General features: G+C 41.2%; 1 long non-coding RNA gene across 1 annotated transcript in view; it reads left to right on the top strand.

The window, feature by feature from the left end:
* Window positions 1-494: 494 nt before the first annotated feature.
* LOC307213856 overlaps window positions 495-18235 on the top strand; it is a 116286-nt gene continuing 98545 nt past the window's right edge. Inside the window, exons 1-4 of the long non-coding RNA XR_013837733.1 lie at window positions 495-587; window positions 1724-1797; window positions 5160-5213; window positions 7655-7701. This is a non-coding gene — a long non-coding RNA (uncharacterized lncRNA). The remainder of the gene's footprint in view (window positions 588-1723; window positions 1798-5159; window positions 5214-7654; window positions 7702-18235) is intronic.

The raw sequence follows: 18235 nt of genomic DNA, 5'->3' as shown, positions 1-18235 counted from the left end.
TAGCCTGGCTATTCCAAGAAGTGGAAGGGGGCCAAGGCATTCAGCCTAATTCCCCCCAAAACTCATAACAGTTTCTACATGGATAATATATTGTTGAGGAGACGCTATAGAATCTATTTCCTAGGGAAAAATCTTTGCTTTGCAAAAGAAGCAAAAGAAAAGCAAACTTCTTTTAATTTGTTAGTCCTAATTGCTTTAATATATTTCATAAACAATATTGCACTAACTCCCTTTCCTCACAATAAAATCAACAAAACCTACTTGTGCATGTTGGGAGTTGTAGTTAACAATACCAACCCCCTCTCTTATCCTGCAAGGTTACATAGACATTTCAGATATGTGCCCTAGAAATGTTGCATTTTAGAAATGCATCATTAAGGTTAAGAAATGAGTAAGTGTACTGATGGAACTGAAGCCTGTAGCAAACTCTGCATGCTCCAGATCTAGAATTGTTTTTAGAATTTCTCTTTGTTTAGAAATGCCAGAAGAATATTATAGAAGGCAAAGAAGCAATAAAAGAACAGAATGGGGGAAAACACAAATCCCCATTTCAATTGTTAAACTGCAGTGATGTGGCATTTGACAAGGTAGGTTTTATGCTAAATCAGGGATGTGGAACTGCGGGTCTCTGATTTCCCATCATCTCTGACTTTTGACCAGACTTGTTGCTGTTGATGGGAGTTAGGAGTCCAACAACATCTGAAGGACCACATGTTTCCCATCCCTTTGCTAAACAGTAATAGAGACCCAATCTCTGATATATATTTTTCAGAATATCTGGAAAAAGGATTTGTTCTAAATTAAACTGAAGTATGAAAGCTATTTCATCTGATGTAGTTAAATAAAGGAGCAATTAGGAGAGTGAAGGCAGACCTCCATTCATGTTATGTAACTCTCAATCTAGCAGGATCTATGGTCAAAGATTTCATCATTTTAGAGCACCAAAATGAAATATTGATTGACTAGCATTAGCATTATTTGGTAAATTTCTAAAGGCTATAGTTGATGAGAAATGGGGGTACTTTGTGCTTATTGCTCTCATTGTTGAATTTTTTCCCTAGCATCCTTGCAGTTTTAATTTACAAGAGTTTTATTTTTGTAATGTTGTTGGCAGCACTGAATGAAATACCATGGGATAATATGGTGCAAAATGTCCCTTCATTTTTCTTTTCTCTCTTTACAAAGTATCCTTTCTTCCCCCCTTTCATTAAATCTGTGGGTCTTGCAGATTTTTTCTGTCTGTGGAAGCAAGATTGACAGCTAAGATCCAAGGTTCTGGGTGCATCACAAAATATACATATTGGATTTAAAATGTATCACCTTGTGGGCCAGTCCTTTTTAGCTATGCAGGGGATGTACTGCCCAGTGACAAGACAAGGCTAAATTATCTTTCTCAAACAACCTGTTGCAGCATTTAGGAATCTGGAAATGGGACAGGTATCTCTTGGAAGAAAATCAAATGCTACACATTCTATTTTGTTTACATGGATTTTATTTACATGGATCCTTAGAGTTCTCTAATATTAAAAACCATGCAGAAAAAGGATTCAAGTGTACCAGATGAAATCTAGCTGAAGCTAAATTCAACATTCCCATACCCAAAAAGTGATTTTAATTGCGTTGTTTTTTAAACCTTGACCTATCTATACATACTGCCAACCACAATTCCAGCTACTAATACTAGAAAGTTATGGTTATATACATTTCTCTCATTTGCTTCAAGACTGGATTAGCTGATCCATGTGCTGATTTTAAGATGATAGACACCAGATACAAGGCTTACTCTGAACAGGAAAGGTAATCATTCCAATAACTATTATATGTGATGTATTTCAAAGCTGTTTGGCTTCTGTCAAGACATGTTAGAAGAGAATGTTTTGTCGCTATAATGAATAGTTTTCATTATACATTTGACCTTTTTGTCCCAGTGTGTCCTTCAGGATCTGTGTCTTTATTGAGACTTCTATAAAATAATTATGGGCTCCCAGCTCATTTGATTTTAACTACTTTTCTTCTCTGGTGAAAGATTTACTACGGTTAACTCTAGCACTTTCCAGAAGCAAATTACCTAGTTCTTCACAAATAATAATAAAAAAGCTGCAACAGAAGTATAAAACTGAATCCATAAATAAACATTTGTTGATCCAATCTAAGTAATCGCTGCCTGATGGTAGACAAGCTGAAGATGCAGAAGAGAGGAACTAGATCGGCATCCTGTTTGCTATCAAGTGCTATTCAGCCTCAGCACTATAGGAACTCAGCACTATAGCTCATGTGACAAAACATCTGCTTTGCATACAAAAGGTCTTATGTTCAGGTTAAAATTGCATCAGCCCCAGTAAAGCTGTGAGTGACCTCTGTCTGAAATTCTAGAGAGATGCTGACTGTGTGTGTCAAATACCGAGCTACATGGACCAGTGTTCTGTCTCAGGATAAGGCTGCTTCCTTATAGGAATTGTTGTTGTTGTTATATTTCCACTAAATTACCACCACACAGCCCAGAGTGGAGGGTTTTTAGTGCCATGTGACAATATAGGACTTGCATGATTGTCAAGGGACGGGAAGGGAACAGAACAGAAAAGCCACTCCATGGCCCATGCCTGATGACAGCCATGTCCATTATTGCCCACTTTGGGAACTGAGAGTAACCAAAAATGGAAAGGAGGTGTGGAACTCCCTCTGTGGGAGGGCTGAGCCCCCCAGTGCTCCTGCCAGGCTTTGGGAAATGGCTTCCTCCCTCCCTTTGGCCGTGGATGAGCAGAACAAAGTGATTAGTCTTACCAGTTAAAGAGATATTTAATGTTCACAGTGAAAGAACAAAGACTCCATTCTCAGAGGAAAGGTCTCCTAATTAAGGTTTCCACCCACTCCCCCCCCCCCAGCCACCCCATCACTTTTTGTCTGGTAACCTGATCTCGCAAACATTTGGTCTTCTGTGTAGCTACCTTATCTGCTCTCCTTGACTTTGGACTGAGCACTGGGACACTTTCCAGCAAAAGGGAGTCTGTTAATTCTCTCTCTCCCTGTTCTTCTTCTCCTAGCTGTTCCCCACTCAGTTCTGCCCAGCTGCTGTCTTCCAAACTATGTTACTCTGCAAACCACTGCTCCAAATCTATACTGCTCCACTGCTCCTGGGCAGTTGCAGGATTCTGGTCAGGAGCAGGGGGAGGGGGAGGCCCCCACCATTCCTCAACAGAGTAGCTCTCCGCAGCCTGGCCTCTGATAGCTCCTATCTCTGATATAAATGAAATTTGGCCAAGGATTATGGAAGGTTAAAGGGCAACCCAACCTCTTACTGTATGCTTCCTGTCACCTGCATCGACATATGCAGAGGCTCATGGGAGGGCAACATGTGCTCAACATTACCCACAAGGGAGAGACCATATTGGACACTTGTTTTCAATTTCTTCCTTTTTCCTGTGCAGGTTTGAATTTAACATGAGAAACTACAGGGAACTGTCAACTTTCACTGCTTCCTTTATAATGCGTAGGGCAACTGGTCCCTCTAGCGCAGTATTATCTGCACCGACTGGCAACATCTCTCCAAGATTTCAGAGGCAGGTCTCTCCCAGCATGGACAAATACAAGGCAAATTTACATTGCACAGAAAGCAAAGCTAGCCATTAGTGTCTCTACCAGCTTGAGAATGCAAGTCAGTTCCTGTTTTTTGATTCCTGTGCGAGCCAGATATAATCCATCATAGCTAAATATAAGGGCCTAATGTTCTCCCTTGAAAGGTCCTTCAAAAATTGACCGCACATAGGTATTCAATTATTTTAATGTAAAAGCCAGCACCTTTTACATTTGTATCACCCCCGAATACACTGCATATTTGTGCTTTATGAAAGCATGACGGAGAAGGCAAATAACCTTTTTTGGTTATTTTTTATAAAGAAAAGGAACTGTGGTGAAGTACCATATAATTGGGTACGTCATTGAAATCTGTACAGTTATTGAATATGTGTATTTCAGCAGAGCTTATTTTCTTGAAGCTTTAAGTTTAAACCTCTCAACTCACTGTTCCTGGTGTGTTATCTTTGATGAGCCCATGAAACTTCTTTCTCATTCCCTGGGGTTTCTTGTTACATCTCACAATTTAAGATTGGAACAATGAACAACTTAGCGAACCAACAACTTAGAGAACCAATAATTGATAGATTTGTCAATCACGAAGAGGGGGGAAAGGCTACAGCTCCAAACGGCTTAATTGAGGGTTTTTGTTTTGTTTTTTAAGCTAAAGGTTGAGTATCAGAGGTGGACATCCTAGAGCCTCAGAAGATGCCAAAACAAGCATTTATGTGGTGCTGGTTCTGTCTCAGTGGATAACTGTCATTATATGGAAACAATTTGCTTGGATACAGTGAGAAAATTTGGCTTTAGGTAATTTTTTGGACAAGGTTCATCACTTCACTGAGATATATGCACTAGAAATAAAATTAGCAACTCTAGAGCACTTAATAAGACTGGATAGCATCCAAATAGCTACTCTAAATATTCCCATGGAATTGTATGTACCCAGCTGGATTCTTTGAGCAGCAGGCACTCGTGCTATATTGCAAGCTATTCCTGAAACTGTTGGTGGCAAGGAAAAATAGGTGTATAAAAGAGAATTCCTGGATGCAAAGACCCAAGTTGGGCAAGTACTCTTTGGTGAGAGAACCCCAACAGAGATTTAAATATAGAGATTGAAATAAAAGTGTGGAGACATAGACCTTTAAAATATGCCCTTCTAAGTTCCTTCAAAAGTTTCCCTCTTCCCTTAGCATAGTAAAAGTCCACACATTTGATAAGTTAGAAATAGTTTACTTACAAACTCTCCAAAGGTCAAATTCATGTGCTTTTCCATACAGTATTCAGAAAAGGTTGCACAGACAGTAAAATTTGGCTTTAGCTTCAGTGGTGAGTTCCTAAATTATTGGTATGGGAACACATGCAACTGTAAGAGCCATGAAGTGTGATCTGCATCAACAAGCTCAAAACCTCTTTACACATTGAGCTTCTTTGGTAGATAGTGGCTGGATCAAAGAAGCATTTCAGTTAAATGTGTTGTAAACTTTGTATAAGAAATCATATTGGCAAAAACGGAACTCCACAGCACCATGTGGTGTCACAGTGTTATAATGCATGACTACACATATAAAGCGCTTTTTCTTCACCAGTGTAGCTGACTCCTGGGAGGAGAACAAAGGCTTGATTACAAAGTCCTTCCCAAGGTGAGCTAAGCCTGGCAGGACAGCTTACTCTATGGTCTTAACCCCTTCATTCATTAATTAGACTTAAGCATGTTGGTTTTATCTGGCTGGTTATCCCACAGAAATTACTTTGCTCAAATGCCATTTAATTATGTACAAAGGAAGGCTAACCTTAGAGAATCAATAGATTCAAATAACTTCCAATGTGAAACTGCCACCTATGCATGGAAGCCTCTGGTATGTTAAGAGAGTATTGTTGTCCCCCTGGCACTCCATAGACACTGGAATACGTGTAGCAATACCTCCCCTGTTCTGCACTTTGGTAGCATCAAGGCCTCCAAGATACTTAGAGAGTGGTGGAATTACTGCCTGCTCTGTGTGGCAGAGATTCAGAGGCTGCACTAGCCCTCTCTATTCATACCCAAAGAGGTTTGTGGCATGTATTTCAGATTCTAAGTCTATGTCAGGCTTTTGACAGACTTGAATTTATATATTTAGGAGTAAAAGGTAAAGGTAAAGGACCCCTGGACGGTTAAGTCCAGTCAAAGGCGACTATGGGGTTGTGGCGCTCATCTCACTTTCACACCAAGGGAGTAGGCGTTTGTCCACAGTTTCCTGGGTCATGTGGCCAGCATGACTAAACCACTTCTGGTGCAATGAAACACTGTGATTAGTGCCAGAGTGCACGGAAACACTGTTTACCTTCCCGCCACAGCAGTACCTATTTATCTACTTGCATTGGTGTGCTTTCGAACTGCTAGGTTGGCAGTAGGTGGGACCGAGCAACGGGAGCTCACCCCGTCATGGGGATTCGAACCGCCGACCTTCCAATCGGCAAGCCCAAGAGGCTCAGTGGTTTAGACCACAGCGCCACCCACATCCCTGTATTTAGGAGTGCAACACAGTGGTCCCATTTCCCCATGCTTTATCCTTAAAGAACAGTTCAGCAAAGTACATGGCAGCAGGTTGACAAGAAACTGGGAGGCGAAGTTTTGTATCTACCCTTTCAACTATAAGAAATAGATTCTAATAATGCTCAAAGAGAGCTCTATTCATAACCAATCATCACATTCTCAGAATAGTCTTCCTACTTCTTCACCCCTTCCCTTTTTTTCCTCAACTACTGGATGCTGTTAAAGACACACTGCTTAAAACTAAAACTCAAGGTTAACAGAATACAAGACAAAACAAAACAAAACAAGAGTGACTTTGTGCACCAGGTTGATACAATTTTCTGATATTCTTGTGGCCACCACTCCCTACATCCTTGCAGTGAAGGAATGTTGTACACCAAGGAAAGTGAAAACTGTGGGTGGGTGGATGGGGTAGGGAACCAGGTATCTTAAAACACATTGAAGACACACTTGCTGAAACCTGCTTGCCGTTTTGAAGTGGGAGCCTGACAGATAGACATCAGATTAATTCTTTATTTAAAATTAGATTTTGTTATCAGCAGCTTATTATAATACACTTGGAAATGTTAATTAATAAAAAGTGCATTTCTATTAGCAAGTTTGTTTTTTCCCTTTACCAAACACTATAGCTTGCAAACTGGATGCATTAGGATTCATAAATACCACTGACTTCATGCATCTTAACTGTACTAATGGAAAAACATTAATAATTGTCATCTGCATTACTAAGATACCCAGTTAATCCATTTGCATAAATTCTGCCTCAGAGTGTTAGACATTTGTAAATCATTTGCCAAGTAATTTCAAATTAATGCACCATTCAGTTGATTTATGAATGCAAAATAACATTAAAACTTAAAATAACTATTTTAATCAGTCCTTTTGAAGGAAAAAAGGCAAATAAAGCATAAGCTCAACCAGTATATATAATCTAGATTTCCCAGTCACAAGTGGGCAAGTGGTGATTGGAACAGCTCATACTTTGTGAGATCCCTGAACTACAAATGATATCTCTTGTATCTCCCGTATGGGGAAAATGCAGAAGTGTGACTCTTGCTTTTCTTTTTCTTTCTTTCTTTCTTTCTTTCTTTCTTTCTTTCTTTCTTTCTTTCTTTCTTTCTTTCTTTTTGAACAATGCATGGATTCCAAGAAGCATATTTGACCAGCAATGGAAGTTATTCTGTTGGTGATTTTCCTAGTAAGACTGGGCAGATGTCTGCTATTGATGGTTTAGGTTCAAGACATTCCAGTGCAGAGCATACTGTTAGCTTAGGTGACTAATTGAATCACTTGCCTATAATACTTTATTAAAGGAGGCAAGTGCTCTTCAGCAATCTGCTGGGTTGTTGTATCACAGGTATCACAAAGTAAATGACAGTAGAATCCTGACTTTTTGGGGCTTCTGGCTCTGCTATCTGTTAGTTCCTAGGAATTTTAAAGTTACATTGTGATGATTCAGATGGCAGACGGATCATCTGTTGTATCTTTGCTGATGTTTCCTTTGATTGTTACATTTCCTCTCAAACGTTAATGTATATTTCTTTGCAGATGGACTCTCATGATTATTGTGGTAGAAGTCATATTCATCATGTTAAGTGAGTTATGGAAAATGTCTCTCAGTTCCATTAAATGTATAGATTAATATGAGCAGTCTATATGTAAAAATACATCTTTAAATGAGATAGATGACTATAAATCACGTGCAAAGGGTAGAGAGGATGTGAAACTATTGAGTTGTAGATGATATACATTTGTCCTCCCAACTCTGGCAGTATCATACCTCTTTAAACATCCGTAGCGTCCCTCAAATAATCCTGGGATCTGTAGTTTAAGGCTGATGAGAGTTGTTAAGTAAGAAACATTTCCCTCCAAGAGCTACAATGACAGAATTCTCTGGGAAGAGGAATTGACTGTTAAACCACTCTGATAACTGTAGCTCTGTGAGGGAAATATGGGTGTCCTAACAACTCCCATGCTCTTAATAATCTGCAATTCTCATATTTTTTTTGGGGTAGACAGGACCGATTCTCCTTTAAATGTCCAGCTCTGATGGGGTCTTAGTATCTTGGCTACTGTAATGGCTTCCAGAACCCAATTTTGTTGTCTGTCTGTTAGTCCGCAAACCACAGGGATATAATTGAAAAGTAATTTAACTATAAATGCCATGTTAAATCAAACTGTCTCCTTTATTTTCTGACCTGGCTACAAAGGGACTTATCCTTTTGATGGACTGCCATGGGCATTGGATTAAGTCTCTGTGATGACAGAAACCTACTTCATCAAGTTTAGTGAATGTTCTAGCTCTGGAAAAAAATATGCTCAGAGCATTTCAGATCTTAGATTTGAGAAATTTCATCTATGTCTGTTAACTGTATTCAAATTAACTCTGCCCACGTGGTTTTGTTTTCACATATGCAACATTCCCTTCCTTTGAAGAAATATGAAAGTTAATCAATGTATATTGGTTTCCTACAGTGATTTAATCAAGTGGGAAAAATGCTCTTAGCTTGCCAGAATTTGAAGAGGCAGAAGCTGCCTTTTTGCCCATTACGTTTTAAATTCACAATGCTGTAAAAATGATTCAAAATGAGAGCTATTTAGTCTGTTGAAGTTTATCCATTTTAATACATCATTTCCTTCTAATTGCTTCTTGATTACATTTCTGCATTTGCTTCAACAAGCTTGCCCATTAGGCCATTTCAAAAAGTATATGTTTTTTTTTTTAAAGTGCTTCTTAAATATCATTTTTGTATTAGTTGCTTTCATATTTTTAAATATTTCACCATTCTTGCAGCTTCAGTTTTCTCACTGAGTCAAAATTAAAATATTTAGGTTCACATGTATTTTTCATTTCAGTGTTAATCTAGCTACATTTTACACTTTCATCAAGTCTATGAAATATATTTGAAAATCAGGTCTGCTCTTACCACTTAGAGAGCCAAGGCAGATGCCTAGGGCAGGCACATTATAAAGAATGCTAGCTTTGGTCTTCAAATGTTTGATCATTTATCTGAATTTCCAAATGTTTGGCTCTATAAAGTCAAATGTATGTTGTTTGTCAGAACGCCTTACATCTAAAAAAGAAGAAAGAAATTAAATAAAAAGTATGTTTTTCAGACAAAGTAACTGATCTACTAAAATGGTGGTGTTTCTCCAATTTCTACACTGTTTGGAAATTGCTAACAAATTATACCATGGAAGTTACCATATTTTAAATTTCAGTTGGCTGTTAACTGTTAATAACTTGTGTGAAAAAAAGTATTTTATTTTTTTTCATTCGTGAATACTGCATTCATTTTGTGGGTGCATCAGAAAGTCAGACTGTGCTTACTACGTTTATAATAATCAAAAAGCCCATTGCTCAGGTACAACACATGTTTTTGCATGCAACAGTTTCCACGTTCAGTCCCTAGCATCTCTAGGTAAGCCTGGGAATGTCTTCTGTTTAAAACCCTGGAAAATCTGGGTTGTATCCAATAAGATTTTCTTAGCATAGACATGTTTAATTTAATGGATCTAAGTTAATTTCATATAACCCTGTCATAATACATTTGCAAATGGGTGGTGATGGTGGCAGGATTGAGTTTTACAGGGGGGAAGTAGAGAAGCTGAGCACCACTCCTGCCTACCGCTTTTGTCCTTCGTATTTTTCTTCCTCACTGCTTTGGATTAGGGAAGTAGATGCCCATATCTGCTGCTGATAATTTTGTTCCATTCCAAGTAGATATTCATAGGAAAATGTTGAAGGGTCTAAGACTGCCATCACTGTTGTTATTTCCTAACCTTTGTGACTTGCTATATATATCAATACATGGGCTTTCATCTATGTTTTGTAAAGATGGCTTGTTTTGCAATGTACAGTATTTGTATTTTTACTGTTTAAATTTGTTCTTGACATACAGCATTCTGACCTTTTGTACTATTATCTAAGAGGAGCTCCACAGTTTTGTCAAGTGACTAATCTTATTCTTTCACCTTAAGTGAATAAATAACTACTGGTGACATTTGCTATTTTCGGACAAGCATTTTAATCCCACAAGTATCTAACACACATACGCATATGTATATATGTTATGTGATACTGTTGGATAAAGATTTTCTTGTAATAGAACCATAATTTATTATTCATGCTGTATCGTAAAGAGAATTCAAGTTTCCATGGGCAAATTTAGGCTGTACAGTGGTACCTCGGGTTACAAACACCTCGGGTTACAAACTCTTCAGGTTACAGACTCTGCTAACCTGGAAGTAGTACCTCGGGTTAAGAACTTTACCTCAGGATGAGAACGGTAAATCATGCAGTGGCGACACAGGTGCAGCGGGAGGCCCCATTAGTTAGTGGTACCTCAGGTTAAGAACGGTTTCAGGTTAAGAACAGACCTCCAGAATGAATTAAGTTCGTAACCAGAGGTATCACTGTATGTCCAGACTTTTTGTAGGCAAGTGAAATGTTCACCATACGTTGGGCTCCTCCAGATTACCAAACATTCATCCTGAATTCTGCCTTTTATGATCTAGTTAAGATTCCTTCAATGCAGGCGGTTGGACTAGATGACCATTGGTGTCCCACCAAACTCTACAATTCTATGAATATCCTGCACAAAGTCTTTATTGGGCATTTGTTTGTAGGAAGGTTATATGAGGAGATGAATGAGCATAAGCATTCATCCTGATTTGACAGATCTAGTACATTTGTGTGCAGCACTGTATAAGTTAGGGATGGGCCCAGCATACATTTTATTCAGCTCACTTGGGTGAAACTCACATTTAAAGATGAATCTAACCAATTTACCCTTTTCTGCCTGTACCAAGATGTGAACTGAAGCACAGTCATCCTTCAGAACTTACATTTCTCTGAATTTTGCAGTTCAATTCTCCAGCCCACTAGGGTGTGCAAGAATGCACAGAGTATATAAACAGTGCATGGAAGGCACATATTAGTGAAAGTTTGTGGACATTAGGGAAATTTGCACATTGTGTATATTAGAAGAAAAATGTGTACTAAAATGCTGATAAATTTTCACGAGGACTTTAAAAAAAAAGAATTCACAAATTGGCGTGGGAGTCAGGTAAATGAGAAACTGAGAGTCAGATTCAACTACTGAGCTCTTATAGCAGAAGCCAGCTTAAAGACTTCTGCTAGCGCAAAATGGGACTTTGCTCACTCCTCCTTCTGTGCCCCCTGCACTGCCTTCAAATATAAAGATTCAGGAGATTTCCCCAAAACAGTGTGCAAGGAGAGCGGAGGGGAGAAATGCTTGTGCTAATACTTAGCACTACATTTAATTCTACCCTTAGAGAATTAATTCTACCCTTGCATGGAGCCCGGACAGCCCCGTGGTTTTCCACGGATCTGAGGGCAATGAAACAATCGTTGAGATGGCTAGAGCGCCGGTGGCGGATAACTCATTCCGAATCTGACCGGACACAGGTTAGAGCTCAACGTCGAGCCTACCAAGTGGCGATAGCGACGGCGAAGAAGAATTTCTTCACCGCCTCTATTGCATCTGCAGAAAACAGCAGCAGGAGACTTTTTCAGGTGGTTCACAATTTAGCGGAACCACCTGCAACATCGGGGCCCAGTACGGGCCACATGTTCTCCTGCAATGATTTTGCAAAGTTTTTTGCAGATAAAATCGCTCAGATTCGGGAAGAAGTAGACTCCACCGTGGGAGCAGGACCGGGGCGGGAGAGTGCTAGAGTTCTGTCTAGTCAAGTTGAGTGGGATCAATTCCAATCTGTTACCTCCGAGGATGTGGACAGGCTGCTTGGACGAGTGAAACCAACCACCTGTCTCCTGGATCCTTGCCCATCCTGGCTTATAAAAGCTAGCCGGGAAGGACTGGGCGATGGGCTTCGTGGGGTGGTGAATGCTTCCCTCTGTGAGGGAGCCTTCCCAGACCCGCTGAAAGAGGCGGTTATTAAACCGCTTCTTAAAAAACCATCTTTAGATGCGGCCACAATGGCCAACTACCGCCCAGTCTCAAATCTTCCATTCTTGGGCAAGGTGATTGAGCGAGCGGTTGCTGAACAACTCCAGGCACGCCTGGAAGAAGCGGACCATTTGGATCCCTTCCAGTCGGGATTCAGGCCTCATCATGGGACTGAAACTGCCTTGGTCGCACTGGTTGATGATCTCCGGCGGGCTAGGGACAAAGGTGAGAGCTGTTTCCTAGTTCTGCTGGATCTCTCAGCGGCCTTTGATATCATCGACCATAACATCCTTCTGGACCGTCTTGAGGGGCTGGGAGCTGAGGGCACTGTCATACAGTGGTTCCGCTCCTTCCTCCTGGGCCGTGTTCAGAAAGTGGTGGTGGGGGATGAGTGTTCAGACCCCTGGGCTCTCACTTGTGGGGTGCCTCAGGGTTCTGTCCTCTCCCCCATGCTTTTCAACATCTACATGCAGCTGCTGTGAGAGATCATCAGGAGGTTTGGGCTGGGTGTTCATCAGTATGCAGATGATACCCAGCTCTACCTCTCTTTTAAATCAGAACCAGTGAAGGCGGTGAAGGTCCTGTGTGAGTGTCTGGAGGCGGTTGGAGGATGGATGGCGGCTAACAGATTGAGGTTGAATCCTGACAAGACAGAAGTACTGTTTCTGGGGGACAGGAGGCGGGCAGGTGTGGAGGAGTCCCTGGTCCTGAATGGGGTAACTGTGCCCCTGAAGGACCAGGTGCGCAGCCTGGGAGTCATTTTGGACTCACAGCTGTCCATGGAAGCACAGGTCAAATCTGTGTCCAGGGCAGCTGTTTACCAGCTCCATCTGGTACGTAGGCTGAGACCCTATCTGCCTGCGGACTGTCTCGCCAGAGTGGTGCATGCTCTGGTTATCTCCCGCTTGGACTACTGCAATGCACTCTACGTGGGGCTACCTTTGAAGGTGACTCGGAAACTACAACTAATCCAGAATGCGGCAGCTAGACTGGTGACTGGGAGCGGCCGCCGAGACCATATAACACCGGTCTTGAAAGACCTACATTGGCTCCCAGTATGTTTCCGAGCACAATTCAAAGTGTTGGTGCTGACCTTTAAAGCCCTAAACGGCCTCGGTCCAGTATACCTGAAGGAGCGTCTCCACCCCCATCATTCTGCCCGGACGCTGAGGTCCAGCGCCGAGGGCCTTCTGGTGGTTTGCGAGAAGCAAAGCTACAGGGAACCAGGCAGAGGGCCTTCTCGGTAGTGGCGCCCACCCTGTGGAACGCCCTTCCAGCAGATGTCAAAGTGATAAACAACTACCTGACATTCAGAAGACATCTTAAGGCAGCCCTATTCAGGGAAGTTTTTAACGTGTGATATTTTACTGTATTTTTGGTTTTTATGTAAGCCGCCCAGAGTGGCTGGGGAGGCCCAGCCAGATGGGCGGGGTATAAATAATAAATTATTATTATTATTATTAGAGAAACCGAAATTGATGCATTTGCTTATCCATCTATAATACCCTTCTTGATAAATATTAGTTCTTGGAAATAAACTTGTAATGAAACTGTATATGAAAGGTTGACACATAATGGAAATACAGAGTGACTTCATAGCCAAGCGATTCACTCTAAAAACAGAAATATATAGCCAACCATACATACCAGCTTTAAAATTGAAAATGGTCTCTTATTGACCAGCAAAGCCTAGGGTTAAGCAAGTTTGCAGAATCATAGCTCTCAGATATAATATAGAGCAGCTTGCAAACTGTGAATGCGTAGAAGTGAAACTACTTTATTGATTTTCATTATCCTAGTTGAAAGAAAAGTCAAAGATAAACAAAGTACGGTGAGTGACAGATACATTAGTGTGTGTGTGTGTGTGTGTGTGTGTGTGTGTTTTGCCTTCTCACTTCTATCTTATGAAACAAAGATACCAGTACAGGATCACAAAGCTTCTTTGAAAAGCAAGGAAGAGAAACCAAACCTCAACATCTTTTCTGAGGTACTTGAAATACAAGAATTAAGCAATTAAAGCCAGGACTGTGCAAGCATATTTGTGTCATTGTACAATGTTTTTCATAACGTGTGAACAGAGTGGAAGAAAAACTGAAATGTTTCTCCTGCTGGTGACATCAGGTACAATGGAATGAAAAAATAAACTGGCGTTGACTACTGTCATGATGTCAGTAACCAAATGACTTGATTTGACAATTGTAAGTATGTAATCTCTGACAGGTACACCCTCATTTCACTGCCAGGGCACTAAGTACTATAATAAACATGTCACCTGACATCAGGTTATTACTGATTGAAGACAACCCTTTGTGTGTATTCTTAACCATTCTCATTTAGTGAAACCTTTCTTCCTTTATCCATTTTTATGTACAGTCTATAATGAACAAACAGTCAGCAATGGAGTGTTAAGAGCTATTCCTGTTGCTTTGAAAAAAAAGACAGAACAAACTTTCCTCGTTTTGTTTTTTTCCTCTTAAACAGAGGGGAAAGAAGGGCACCTGAATTAATAACAAGAAGCACAAAGTCCATTTTATTCATACATGCAATCCATACAGTCATGGGCAGCTGGATACAAATAAGCATATCTTGAGAACAGAAAATTTGAGGGAAATGAGTCTGCCTCAAATGGACTTAGTTTTGGTTTGTGGATACATATTTGTTCTATGGTACCTGAGAAGATTTCTCAGGGGGTGTAGGATCATTTGGCTTTTCCCTTTCTGTGGGCAGAGAAAGGTTGTCCCTGAGAGGTAAACCCAACATAACAAGCCTGCTTTGTGAGGCTATAGAAAGGTCAACTGACACTATCGTTCCAACCTTGGCGAGGGCAAAAAGGAGGCATATGATCTAGTCCATGGGACTGTGCCAGGCGTGAAGTATTTAAAACTGGGCTAGTCCATCTGGCTCCAATTTTAAACAGCTGATGTTAGCCCTAAATGATTTATAATTATTAATTATTATTATTAATTATCCACCTTTCACTCTAAAGGTCACCCGGGTGTGTTACAACATCTTTAAAAATTGAAAACAGTTTAAATCAACTTATAAGAAAGTGGGGCATAAAATTATACACCTCAAGTGTAAAGACAAGGTTGGGACCATTCTATTCTACCTACCAATCCTCTTCAGAGGCATGTCCTACTCCATGTGCCACCACCAAGTCAAGTGAAACCTTTGTCTGCAGACAAATGGTGGCACCTACATTATGCATTGTCCCTTCTGTGGGTTCTTTTCAGAACCAGTTGCTGGTGTCTCCTACCCCAAGCCTTTAAACTTGTCTTTTGAAACAAATCTGATACCTTCCCTGTTTTCATGTTGAGCAAGAGAGATAGGAAGCAATCCTGTTTCATCAGAACTGCTGAAAGACCAGCTCTACCAGGCTCCTTTAGTCCCATAATTGTTTCCATTGCATCGGTTCTACATGAGAACTACTATTTAAGCCTCAGCTTGTTTTTTCCCCTCCCTATCATTTTTTCCTGTTATGTTGAACCTTTTGGGTTGTAAGCCAGTGGGCAGTGGTGGCTTAGTTTTAATTTATTGGTTTTCATATAACCCGAATCTAAGAACCCTTTTGGCTGCTAACTGCTATTGTGGTTCGAGGACCCGACCCCCGCAATGCGAAATGAATACACAAGGACACGTGATATAAGGTTAATGGGCAAGAAAAGGCCACAACTTTATTGATTACAGCAGTGATAAGGTATTGGCTTAGGCACTGGATGTCTAAAACAAGGGGGTTTATTCACCAGTAGGTGGAGCCTGTTGATGCTAATCCAACTATAGGCTCTCCCCTGATGTCACCGAGGGTCGTGCCATGGCCTCCCACCAAGCAGGCATTGCACAGAGTACACGACCGCCGGATTCCTTTAACGGATTGAAGGCATAGGCGATGGCCACACCTAGCTCATCGACACACCACAACACATTATTCCAATGCCTATCCTACCCACCAATACCACGAAAGTTGTGACGATTGCTACGAGGTAGGCGAAAAAACCAAAAAGCCTAATGCCAAATGGAAAAATTCCTACCAGGCCCCCTGGACAACCAGGGCGACCAACCTAAGGTCCATAGCAAGGCCAAAGAACTAAGACCCTGAGCTTGAAGGGAGTGGAGGGTGGGTGAATCACGACGAGACGACGGAGAGGAGAATGAGGCCGAGGAGGGGCTGGCGCTGCAGCACATAGGCTGCTGAACACGCCCCCTCGGCGGCACCTGGTTGGGTGCCTGCCGGGGGACGTGGATGCCAGCCAGTTGAGTGGGGGAGGCAGAGGGCTACCGCCCCCTGCTAGAGGCAGAGCTCGGGCTCCCGCCCACAACCACTCCCCTCTCTTCCAGGGAGGAGAGTCTTTATTGATGTAAATAATGAATGAATGGATGAATGTGTTAAGTTTGGTGGTGATAGTAATTCCAAAAGTGGGTTATGGAACCAGAGAGGGGACATGCTTTGGGGTATAGAGTGAAACATCAACATAGGCATACAAAGGGAAGGCAAAGCATATGATTTGTGATTGAAGGTTCCCATCGCTGCACAATTTGTGTTACCCTGATTGCTGCCTTGTTAATTCCAAACTTACTTATAGTATCAATATGCAAATGTGATTTTCCTTGAGTTTGCTTGGTAATGTAATATTAATAATGCAAGTCCTGTAAAGTTATTTATAATCTGCTTTACATTTTCCCCCATTAGAAGCTAACTTTCATATGCAACACTTGTGTGGCATGACAGAACTGAAACAAATGATATGCGTTTGACTTCTGCTCAGCTTGACACTAAAAAGTGGTGTTTCAATTAGATGCAGCCTAGGCATCAGGGGCTTACTACTGCAGCAATATTACACTGTCAGAAAAGAAGAATGATTTGCTTAGAACTGAAAACATTTATTTTAGGTTTGTCTCTCCATTCTTATAAGCACAAAGAATAGTTGAGGCTTTTAATGTACATATGAAGCTATAGGAAACATTTACTTGTACACAGTATGGGCAGTGAAAAAATATTTTTAATGTGTGGTACACCGGAGGGGCATAACAATTTTTTGTCCAAGAGCTAAATTCACCATTTGCCACTTCCCAGCAGTGAATGTGGTCATGACACACAGTCATATGTACATACCCAGTGCATACATATATCCTCCACAAAAAATTAACATCAATAACAGCAACAATACCCCCCACAAAAAACCCCTAAGCCAGAGCTTTCCAAACTGTGTTGTGGCATGTTAGTGTGTTGACTGTAGTGTGTAGGTGTGTCACGTGAATGCTTCCTGCACTCCTCCTGGGGCTGGAAAGGGGTTAGTTTAATATCCGGCTTGCTAGTAAAACTGAAATACTGTGTCACGAAATGATGCATGTCTAAAAAGCGTGTCACCAACATGAAAAGTCTGGAAAGCTCTGCCCTAAGCAATACCCCAGGACAAAAGTCAGTTCAACAGCCTTAGCTTTTATAGCTAGAATCAGTCAGGCCCTGCCCTCCCAGGTCAGATGGGAAAAGGCCTGCAAAGCAGGGAGTGTGTCCTTCAAGCCTCACAGCCAAGATGGTCTGCCCAGGGCTGGTGGGAGTTGTAGTCCAAAACGAATACTCATCCTCAACAGAAATATTGGCTTCATGACTCAACAAGGAACAATTTGTTCTTTGTTACCCTTCTCATTTGTTCTCTTTCTCCATTTGCTTGTCACATTTTCCTAAGTCTTCCTTCCTCCTCCCCCGTATGTCACCAGTAGTGTCAACAAATAGGTTGCAAGCTCCTTGGAGCTTACCTGATTTCACTCTGTAAAGCACTCTGTATACTGATAGCGTAGCAACAAGAGCAACTTGAATAGCTCATGTTGGGTAGGCATTGAAGCCATCTGTGCAACAAAGGCACTAGGAATCAGTCTTACAATCTGTGTATGCTGGGGAGGTGATGAAAATAACTGAGAATAACAACTTGGGGAAACTGAGACATGCTGCTGACAGATGTGAAGGGACCTTGAATCTCTTCCCAGCACAACCAATGAATTGCTAGTGGATTTAACCATATGTTAGTTTAGCACTGGGTCATATTTGCTGAGACACACTGAATTTAGCTGATTTGCTCTAGAATGAAAGTAACTTCATTTGTCCCTTCTACTTCCACAGAAGAGTTGTCTGGTCTTTGACCGCAATAATGATTGATTGATTGATTGATTGATTGATTTCCCACAAGAGAGTTTTGGGGTC

This window comes from Podarcis cretensis, assembly GCF_951804945.1.
Source record: "Podarcis cretensis genome assembly, chromosome: 4".
NCBI classification, from domain to species: Eukaryota; Metazoa; Chordata; class Lepidosauria; order Squamata; family Lacertidae; genus Podarcis; species Podarcis cretensis.
Note: the sequence above shows the minus strand (reverse complement) of the source record. Positions and strands in the feature narration are given on the sequence as shown.